The sequence below is a fragment of the Aegilops tauschii genome, chromosome 7 (assembly GCF_002575655.3).
Source record: "Aegilops tauschii subsp. strangulata cultivar AL8/78 chromosome 7, Aet v6.0, whole genome shotgun sequence".
NCBI lineage: Eukaryota > Viridiplantae > Streptophyta > Magnoliopsida > Poales > Poaceae > Aegilops > Aegilops tauschii.
This window is the reverse complement of record NC_053041.3, coordinates 224773479-224785114: the sequence shown is the minus strand read 5'-3', so window position 1 is coordinate 224785114 and position 11636 is coordinate 224773479. Positions and strand designations below refer to the sequence as shown.

Below are 11636 nucleotides of genomic sequence, written 5' to 3'. Positions count from 1 at the left end.
AGTTGGCCGAAGGGCGGTTGAATCGGATTTGGGGGGAATTTTTGGGTGTGGGGGGGAGGATTTTCGCGCGGTGGGCGGGGGGAGTTTGGCGCATGGTCGGTTTCTCCAAGTGCAGTCCCGCGTGTCAGTGAAGAGGCAAGCCGGAGCGCGTTCCGTTTGCGTGAGCCGTGTGCAGGACCGAACGTGTGTGGGGTGCAATGCGACCGCGACAGGAGTGTTGTGAGTGTACCGCCTTTTTTCCTTTTAAACTAGGTGCTTCGCCCCCTCAAAAAAATTTGTTGCTTCGCGCGATCCATCGATACTACTACTAGTAATCCGGTAATCCCGACTAAAACGGCGCGGCCGGGTCTTTTCCCGCGCGATATGCTGGGAGGTTGGCTTAGTTGGGTTTTTTAGGACGAGTAATGCTACACCTACGTAATCCCAGTTACGTAATTAACGTAATGTGAAACGTGTGAGCTGTTGATTGTAGATTGGGGGGAGGGAGGGGCCCACCACCATGAAAATCAGGGGAGGAGAGAGAGAGGCAATTTACGTTAACCCTTTCATAGGTTCCCGTAGATGTAGAAAGATGTGAAATGCGTGAATGTGTAGTGGACGTACTATTGGAGTGCCTAAGATAATTTGTGTATGTATAGACCCTATGTGTTTATTTTACTTCGCATGTTAGATTTGTCTCGGTTCAATAAAAAGCAGAGTTGGTGATGATGGTGTGCCTGTCATCATGCAATATAGGCCGTCCGATCTATATCTAACGGATAGGAAGGAAACTATGACAATTTACCCGCAGTCCTCTCCACATATGCAGATAAGGCTTTCCCTCGTTCATCCTTTTCTCCCACAAGATCTTGATCTTTCGTGCAATGCACGGGCATCTTGCTAGTACTCCTACAATATGTATATTATTGTGAAAGTTCATATACACCATCCGAGATTAATGCAAACACGGCAGATTTTCATTACATTTTGAACTTTTATAGGACAGAAAAATAAAAGAAACCCGACCCTAAACCTATTCTACGGCGGCGACCGACGTCCTCCATTTGCGATCTCGATGTACGGGGGCGGGGTTCAAGACCCGTGAAGTGAAGGTGCGATCTCCGGCGAGGAAGAGTAGAACACGGGATACGAACCGGCCAGTTGGCACACCATGCCCTGCCGCCTCCCATGCCCTACTCATCCTCGGAGGAGTCCCCGACCTCGGCGGTGCCGGACGTTGGACGGCGGCAAGTACGACGCGTGGCTGACGGTGCTTCCGTCGTCGGCCGCCAGCGTGGCCACCGCTTGTGCGGTCGCGTCCGCGTCCGGCTACGCCGATATTGCGTCGCGAGAGGCGACTTGAGCGAGGGCGACGACCTCAAGCTTCATCCCCGAAGACAAGCTCTCCCGCAGAGCGTTCGCACTTGCGGTCATGGCGGATGTGGTGCCAGGTAGGAGGACGATGTGCTATGGTGTGGAGGTTAGCTGGGCGTTGCCGCTTTAAGTAGCACATTCCGGTGAGGCCAAGCGTCCGGGTGCGTCATTAAGTCGCCGGAGTTGGTTCCTCGGGCACCGAGCCTCTTAATGACGACATACGAACGGACGGATGAATGCGGGCAGCTGGCGCCGGCTGGGAACGCACCGCGCGACGGCGCGAGGGACGAGGGTTTTGGTGTGCCAGGGTAGTCAGCTGCGGTCGTGGCAACGTTGGAGATGCCCTTTGCTCACGTGCGATCCCCGCATGTCATTGAAAAAGCAAGACGACCCAGCATGGTCTCAGGTCCAGAGGATGCAGTTGGCCGCGCTACACCACTCCGCGGACGCGTCGCGGCGCCCCGTGCATCCTCGACGAGCCGGGTGTTGGGGTGTGTTTGGATTGTGGCCAAAGTGCACCTTACCAAAATTTTGGTCATGACCCAAAGATTGGTCTTTGTTTGGATGGTTGCCATTTTTTTGGCATGCCAATGAACTCTAGCCAACTCTAGTTCATTTTTCTTGCCAATGTCGGCCAAATCATGGGCAACCAATACCTCAACCAAAATTTTGGTCATGACCCAAAGATTGGTCTTTGTTTGGATGGTTGCCATTTCTTTGGCATGCCAATGAACTCTAACCAACTCTAGTTCATTTTTCTTGCCAATGTCGGCCAAATCATGGGCAACCAATACCTCAACCAAAATTTTGGCTACCCAATGCTTTGATGGGGCAACCTTGGGCACAAACCAAACATACCGTTGGTCGTGCCACGGCACTAACGCCACCCTCGGCACACTCACTACAACAAGAACCCCCCTTTAGCAACGCATCGATGTGTTGTTGTATGTCCATATATTCGTTGCTAAGGTCTACACCAACGGATTAGAAAGCGTTGTCGTTGGTGGCGTTGCAAGGGTCTACAACAACGTATATGCATGCGTTGGTAAACGACATGTAGATGTGTTGTAAGATAGCAACACATAGATCTAGAGCTTAACAACACACCACATGCGTTGTTGTCTACCATGCACAAAAAGATTTTCAAATGGAACTTTTTTTTCAAGGAAGAATTTCAAATTGAAGTTTGTTAGGTGGTATGAACAATTAATGGCATTTTCTTTATTCCATCCAGAATTATTAGGTCAACACCGATAGTGAATAGGAGCCACAATATAATAAACAGAAAGACTCATATATTAAATCGATTGTGTTGCAAAACAAAGATCGTGATCCAAAGATTACAAAATGTAAAACTATCTAGTAGTAGCCCAATTTTAGACCTTGCAATCTACAACAAGGTTTGAAACATTGGCCCTGGAGATGACATTCTAATTATCTAGTAGTAGCCTCTTTCTCGACCTTGCAATCAACATCTTAGCCGCGAATCGTCAACTTATCTTGCAATCCACAACAACAACAAAATGAGGTGAGTAAATTAAAATAAAAAAATCAGGTTAATAGAGGAGTAAAAATATAAACGAGGGGCACCATAGTAGCTCTGTACGCAGATTATATATCTAGTTTCTGTAACCTGCAGATTTAACAAAAGAATTTGTAATTTAGAAGACCAGAAACATGTACAATATATGTATGCTAACATTAAGTTTGCTCGGTCGGATTTTTTTTTAACTTCCATAAGCCAATAATTAGTGAATTGGACAAACAAAATTAAGTTCTAGACTTACAAAACACAATGTAGACTGGTTGCGAGTCGTCAATACATCATTATTCATACACTGGTCACAAGCCCAAATTGTTCATCTCATTTTCTAATTTATTGTATACTGAATATGAACTCTGAGTTAGTCTAAAATAATGAGAAAGTGATGTTAGTATGCTGAAAATATATTTAAGAAATAAACAAACATTGTCAAGGGACATGGTTCAATATTTCACGTAAATGATTACTATCCTAATTTGCAAACTGCTTTTTTCAGTAACAATTAGTGTTGTTTGAACCAAAAAATTGGTGCAAAGTAGAATACTCTGCAATCAGTTTCAAGTACATTGCTAAATGAGATGGGAATTGCAGAAAAAAGATCCAGGAAGTTAATCATTTTGATTTGCCTAGTACCCGTACATGCAGAACTTTACCTCCTTTGCCAAACAGTTAACAGTACTAAATCAGTAGCTGCAAGTACACCATATATCAGTATAACTTCTAACTATTGCATCTTGCATGATATTCAGCACAGAGCAGCCGAGCCACTGTCGCAGATCAGGGAGCCGCACCTAACACCGCTACTGCCCATCAAGGAGCTATCGTCCCTGACCTGCACATTGACACCTAAACCAAATTCTAACCCAAAAAACCTATCATGGTGGAGGGCTGGAAGTGTAACCAGCTGGATGGTATTGGTGTAATTGGCTACTGATGATGCGGACACCAAATAGGTGAGAACTGGGACGACACAGGAAACATACAGAACCTAGAGGACAAGATAACATGTGTATGTGGGGCTCATTCCTTTAGTACAAAGTGTGTCAGCGAAATTAGTGAGCATCCATAACACTAATAAGGTGATGTTAATAGTGTTGACCTATTGATATGTGATGGAATGCTCTTTGATGACATGGTCCTAGCTAGGATAAATCTTAGATAATATTGGTACCTAATTGAACGGTTCTGTGATGATCAACTTCACTTGAAAATACTGATTGATTACTCACCTGCATAGTAGCAAGAAATAAAAAAATCTAATGCATCACAAGAAACAATTTGTTAGAAAAAGAGGATGCAGATATTCTTCATGAATTAACAAAGATATCCATGGTCGCATATATGTAAACCAGTCAGCTTAGAAGCAACAACCTGCACATGGCGAACTGATAGAAACAAATTAAAGAGGCATGCCCTAAAACTGAAACTCCTAGAATGGAGAAGCGGATGTTTGGGCCTTCCGTGCTCCACAACACCATAGAGGAAAATCCTAGTGCAGATACTGAAATAATAAATAGACTAAGAACTAGAGGATCCAACAGAGAAACGTGGACGCATTCGCCAGGCCACTCTGGTGGATCTGATCGATGAAGATGGTGGCTGAGAAAATGTTGGACTGAGAAAAGAGGAGTATTACAGTAGGTATGGTGATGATGTTTTGGTGGCGGAGGAGGAGAGAGACCTCGAAGGCTGCGCTTGAACTGGCACACCATCTTCACGGCGACGTTGCGGACGGCGTACCAGACACGAATCTGGCCCGGATCTCAAACTTTGATAGGCCACTGTTCAAGATGTCCTCGCCGTCGCCCCAGATCATGGCCACCGGTGGCACCACCAGGTACCATGGAAATCAAATCCAAAATTTCCTGCGAGAAAGATTTGGGTGAGGGGCTTCCGCTGGCGTTTCTTGTTCCTTTCACGACCCTGCATCTCAGTACCTTGCTCCAGGATAAACAGGATGGGAAACTTGATCCACGTTTAATTGGAAAACCAACCAAGACGGTGGTGTGCTGAGGATGGAGAGGAGATGATTATGGAGGCGGAGAGGAAGGTGAGGAGTGGGTGGGTACGGAGAGGAGGTTAGCTCCTTTTTTAGTGGAGGAAGGGGAGGAGGTTAGCTTTTTTTTAGCAAAGGGGGGAGGTTAGCTATTCGTGGGGAGGTGGCAGAGGTTGAGGCCACAGCCCAACAACACATGTTGTCTGTCTGTTGCTAACGATGCGTTGGTGTATGTATGTTCTTGTTGTAGTGACTGAAACCGACCGTGTCTAGCGACGATATGAGCGTGTCGCTCACCGCGGTCGCCGTGTCCAGAGGCGGTGCTGGAGCTACGCCCCGTTGTTGGCCCCAACGACCCACATGAACGGTTGCCGGTGGCGAGGAGGTCGTGGGCCAGCTCCTCCATTGGACTAGTTTGCGCTACGTCGTCCCGACGGGTGTGCCCCACATGTCGGTTTCCCTGTTTTCCCGGCCATATTCGAGCGTCAGTGCTCCGCGTTGCGCATTAGGCCTTTCACTATGTAGGCCAAGCGAGACAACTTATTGTTTATTTGAGCCGTTCAAGTATAATCATGTGGCGTTTGCTTATTTCTCATTCCTCTCCAACCCTCTTCTCCATCGATCATGTCGCCCTCCAGTCGAGTCCATCCTCCCGCATGCCTCATTTGAACATTCCGCCGAGTATCATTCGCATGTACCCACCCTAGTCCTCTTTTAATAGATCTCCGGCCCCGAGATGAAATCGAGAGGGAACGAGTGGGGGCACGTGATACCTAAGGTGGATTCAAAATTTTGAACCGGTGATCATAGCATCCGCAAATCATATATAAAGGGTATTCAATGTTCGTTTCGTTTTTGAACATACAATATACTCCCCCAATCCTTTCTAGTTTACATATAAGTTTTATGTGTAGTCAAAGTATCTCTACTTTGATCAAAAAGGTATCAACATTCAACAACGCCCAATCAATATTGTTAGATTCGTACGTACTCCTAGATTTGTACTCGAGATGGTTTCCAATTTGACTATTGACAAGATTAATAGTACATGAGATGTATAATGTGAAAATTATATCATTGGAAACTCCTTTCACATACGAATTTGACCGTATGCTTTGTGTAAGTTGCATGTCATATATTATTACTCTAACATTTGGTCAAAGTTAGCCTCGAAAAACGCATTAGACCCTATATGCTTTGTGTAAGTTGCATGTCATATATTATTACTCTAACATTTGTGTAAGTTGCATGTCATATATTATTACTCTAACATTTGGTCAAAGTAGTATAGTGGAAGTGCATCCTCTGACGTAGGTATCCCTGCCTTACCCTCCCTTTCGGTCACTTACTGTCGGACCCCATGCTTGCTAGGCCCCGCATGTCAGTTACTCAATGGGTTCGGCCACGTCAGGGGATCCTCATCTGTAGTATACTCCCTCTGTTTTTATTTACTCCGCATAAAACGGAGGGAGTGGTGGTATAATAAATGACGCGGGCGGGGGAGGGGGAGGGACGTCGGTTTGCTCTCAACTGCGGTCCCACAAGCGAGCGAAAACGCAAGACAAAGCGTGTTCCATTCGGTGAGCGACGTGGAGGGTCCAGCGTGCCGGGCTGCAACGCGAACGTGACAAGAGCGATGTACAGTCAAAACCGATTGGCCGGTCGTCACCGGAACCACTATTCACACCAGAACCTTCGCTGCTCGGCCTACGCCAGCCACTGCCCTAAAACCACACCAAATCTCCAGCCCATTCCCCCACCTTTCGATCCCCTAGCCCGCATCAAGCATCCCCTAGTTTGCCGGAAAGCCATGGTGCGCCGCAAGATCACTTACTACAAGATGCTGATGCCAGAGCGCCGCGCAGAAATCGCGGTGGCGGTCAGTGCCACAGACCTCCGTTCCCAAGCTTGCTTTGCGGCGGGCCAATCCCCGAGTTCTCTGGAGCCAAGCTACGAGGAGGAGGAAGCCGATCCAATGTTCATGGCGGAGGTTGCGGCGCAGAAGGCCCCCGATGGGTATGAGACGATGGACGTCGACTTCGTGCCGGCGTCCGAGTCCCCCATGGTGCAGGCGGACCAGCGGTTCAACATGGCGATACTAAAGGAGGACCGGGAGGCACAGGCTCAACTCGACGCGGAGCGCGCGCATGCCGCTGCCATCGAGGCTCTCCTGCAGGCGGAACCGGATGTCGTGGATGTGAACCGGGCGGCGGAGGCTCAACTTGAGGCAGAGCGCGCGGATGCCGCTGCCATCGAGGCCCTCCTACAGGCGGAACCGGACGTCCTGCACTTGAACCGGGCGACAAAGGCTCGACTCGATGCAGAGCGCGCGGATGCCGCTCTCATCGACGCCCTCCTGCAGGCGGAACCGGACGTCCTGGACTTAAACCGGGTGGCGGAGGCTCGACTCGACGCGGAGCGCGCGGATGCCGCTGCCATCGAGGCCCTCCTGTAGGCGGAACCGGACGTCCTCGACTTGAAACGGGCTGTGCTCTCGTCCGTGCAGAGCGCCCGCACGCTCCGCTTGAACGAGTAGCTGGAGGCCGAGGACAACCACGGTACGGAGACACACGTCGGCAGCGACGGCTGGTTCGCGCCGGTAGCCAAAGACGACGAGGCCGTCTCTTTCCGCGAGCAGTGATAGTTTTTCTTTATGTTGTTGTTTTTATGGATCTTTTGCTGTGTAAAAACATATATTTGTTATGCAAGTCGCCTGACTTGGGTCAGTCTACCATTTCAGGCGGTTGGATGAATATCCTACGTCTCCTAACCCTTCTTTCCTTCTTCCTCACCTCTTCTTCTTCCCCAACAGACCACCGCACGGGCCGTACGGATACTCCCCAACATGCGGTTGGATAAACATACTCTATGAACGAAAATTATGTGTCAGCGATAGGATGGCTGAGTTTGGTTTGTTCACATGCGACATCACGTGTCAGGGAGGGTGCGTTCCCTTGGTTGGGTTTGCGGTGTGCAGGAGCGACTGTATGAGGGTGCGGTGCGACCGCCGCGTGTAGGAGCGACCGTGTGAGGGTGCGGTGCGACCGCGACAGCCGTGCGCAAGTGTACCTCCTTCTCATTTTGAAAACTTTAGGCGTGCTTGGCAAAAATGTGTGGCGAAGTTTGGCAATGCAAGACCTAGACCCAAACAGGATAAGTACGTACGTACTAGGAGTACTAGTGTTAAAAAAGAAAGGCGGGGTTTTCCTTCGCGGGATTTAATCGATACAAATACTCGTTTCACGTGTCAATTAATGCGTATTTTTTTCTCCAAAGACCAAAGAGCTAACCATCTCACTCCTCATCGCTTGATTAATGCAGCGCCATGCAAACCAACCTTCTCACTTCCGCATGCATGTAGGGGATATTAATGTCCTTCGTTGCTAACCCCATCAATTTTGCCTCGATTAGTGTTAGTGGCCCTTTGCAAATTGTAATTTTGATATATTGGCCTTGTGTACAAAAAAATGGAGGTAGTAACTATATTTGACTTCCTTCCCCATTGCGGTGACGTCGATGATATCTTTTTTTGGGTGGTTTGGCGAAGTGCGTTCGACGGAGAACACCATTGAGGGAGACCACAGTAAGTCGTTCGCAAGTGCCACCTGCAAGCCGAGACAACCGCCTTATTTGCATCCAGGAAGTCCTTTACTAGTACTACTAGGAGTACTAGTGCGGTGAGATGGTTTCTCGAAGAAGACGATGGAGAAGCAGAGTCAGCGAAGAGTGAAATGATGGTTGCTTCGTCCGTGCTTTTGTGATTTGACGCCTCACTGCTTTATGATTTGTGATAGAAGGGACAGGGGAGTAGACTCTGTGCTCTATATTGTACTACAGGCGTCCAAGCATGGGAGAAAGAGGAGAGACGTTGCATTTTTCTATTCCTTCAATCAATCAATCAGGGAGCTTCGGTTCCATCTTTTTGGCTTTGGCAACACCGTCCACAATGGTTCCCACGATGCCAAAAGCTATTTTCACATTTGGCTACACATTGTGGATGCCCTTAACCGTACCACTTGGTTTTGCTCCTGTGTGCTATCTATACAAATCTCAATTATATTGATCTAAAAAATTATAGAATCAAGATTAGTAAAAAGGAGGTGATTTTGCCGCGCGGATGGCGGGGGAGGTTTCTTATTTGAGCAATGCTACATCCACGTAATGGTTTACGTAAAGTTACGAACTGATGTGATGTGGGACTATTTGATTGGATTAAAGGAGAGGATTAGGCCCACCCCACCTGAAAATCAGGGGGGCATATATAGATTAGATGGAAAGTATACGTAGCAGCTACGTAGCCCTTTGTAAGTCTAGGATTAGGCTTCTTATTTTCGGAGGACGTTGTCCTGGCGGTTTGCTAACATGCGGTCCCATGTGTCAGTGCTTTACCAAGCCGATCCGTGTCCCACATGAGGCAGAACAACGGCAGAAGCAACACGTGGTTAAGTTGAAGAAGATGAGGGAGAAGCGGATTCAGCAACGAGTGAAATGATGGTTGCTTCGTCCCTCCAACTTAAGTGCGGGAAAGGTGCAGCTTTGTGATTTGACGCCTCATTGCTCATTACTACGCCGGCGCCATGACTGGGGTGCTTCACCCCAGCTGCTCTGCACTGTATTCCGGTATGGCACGTGGACCCGGTAGCTTGATGTCCCACATGTCGGCGAAAGGGACTAGAAGATTTATGAAAGCGAGCGCTCCACTCTTACGACGGAGGAGTAGACGACACGACGGCCCAGTGAACTGTCACTTGTAGTACTGTATAGTACTATAGTTTTGTTGTTTCGCACGATCCATCAATACAAACCCGATTAAATAGGAAAGGGCGGGATTTTTCCCGCGCGGTAGATGATACTGGCCATACATTTCAAAGGCAATTTTAATTTTAATGTATGCAAACTGAATAATTATAAGTAACAATATGATATCTAGTAAAACTAAAAACACATATGATTTATTGTGTTAGAGTGTAGTAGTAGTGCTGTATTGCATAGTTGTTAGATGTAACATGCGAGAACATGTAGAGATGTAGTTTTGGAGGGCCTATAGAGAGAAAAGCGTAATACGGTCACCGAACTTTAGAATAAGCTGATTACAGTCACTATATACGTTTTGCGGTGATTATACGGTCACTTGCTCACAGTTCAGCATCGGATTGCACTCTGTTGACCGGCCAAATAGTCTGCGTGGCGCCATGTTGACTAGTTAAATTGACCATGTTCCTTGTGGGTCCCACCTGTCAGTTCGCATAGGCAAAAGGTCAGATAAACACAAATTTACGCAGGCGCGACAAGGCTCCAACCCGTGCGCGGGAATCACCTGGTTGTGTATGTGTCTGTCAGGGCCTGATGTGTGCGCATGCACATGTAGGTTGAGCACTTGAGCGTGAGAGTGTGTGTTGGTTGTGTGGTGTACTGGTGTGTGCATGCATGCGTGCGTGTGTGCGTGTGAGTGTTGCGTGTGTGCGTGTGAGTGTTGCGTGCGTGCGTGGCTGCGTGTGTACGTGTGAGTGTTGCGTGCGTGCGTGGGTGCATGTGTTTGTGTAAGTGTTGCGTGGATGCAGTTCGTGTGCATGCGTGCGTGTGTGTATAATCACCACACCAGCTCCTGTGTGTTAAAACAGACGGCTCAGCATACCAATACAAGGCCACCCTGTCTGTTGTGCCCGCGGTCATGACTTCGAACCACCGTCCAAATATTTTTTTGTCGTTTGTTTTCATTCTTACTAGCAAGATGCCCATGCGTTGCACGTAACATCAAGATGCATTTGTATGACTTGTTTATCTTGTGAGAGAAAAGGATGAACGAGGGAAGGCCTTATTTGCAAATGTGGAGAGGTGTGTGGGTACCTTTTTGCAAAATTGCCATAGTTTCTTTCCTATCCGTCAGATATAAATCGGACGGCCTATATTGCAGGATGGCAGGCACACCATCATCACCAACTCTGTTTTTTATAAGAGTGTATTTTATGTATTTTATAAGAGTGTAGATGTAGAGTAGATACAAGTCGACAGGTGGGCACCATGGTAGTGAGATAATGTGATGCAACACTAGAGGTGCCACGTGGAGCATTTAACTGGTCAACTAGTCATGCCATGAGCAAATACAGAGTTGTACGGTGAGCTCGTGACTGTATAATAACCACTAAACGTAAATGGTGACCGTAATGAGTGGATTCTGAAGTCCAATGTACGTATCGTGCTTTCGCTTCAAATACAATGATCGTCATTGCATATATCGTGAGAGAAAGATGAAACATGCGTGAATTTTCTGGGGGCTTACTTTTAGAGGACCTGGAGATAGTTTTGTGTGCATGCGTGAAAGGGGCGTACGGGGGGTATGCGATGGAGAGAGAGATGCTCTTCGTTTCTCTTTATTATGACTAACTTTGTATATAGTATAAAAATATACAAATTCATAGTGCGGAATAAATATCATTGTGGGCACCATGCAATGCAAATTAACGTTCGTACTCCTCCATATAACTTTGTAATGTTGTATATATGTAGAAACTCTAAAATAATTTTTTGGCCACACTTTATTCAAAAGGAATGTTGTATGTGAAATAAACGTGAAGAGAGGGCTTTTTAGATCAATGGGGTACGTGATGTAACATGTGTGAATGTGCAGTTGATGCATTTGGCGGGGCCTAGAGAGGTATGTGTGTGTATTATGTATTCGAGAGAGGCATGGATAGAGGGGCCGACGGGGGGCATGGGAGAGATAGCACGAGAAATGAGAGTGGT

The 11636-nt window shown here is 47.4% G+C and overlaps 1 long non-coding RNA gene across 1 annotated transcript; it reads right to left on the bottom strand.

Annotated features, from left to right (window-relative positions):
• Nucleotides 1-2647: 2647 nt before the first annotated feature.
• LOC120968882 (uncharacterized) lies at nt 2648-5042 on the bottom strand. The gene is made up of 2 exons (XR_005763205.2): nt 4834-5042; nt 2648-4761 (listed from the first exon to the last, which is right to left on the bottom strand). It is a non-coding gene; the product is annotated as an uncharacterized lncRNA (long non-coding RNA).
• Between the last annotated feature and the right edge of the window lie 6594 nt (nt 5043-11636).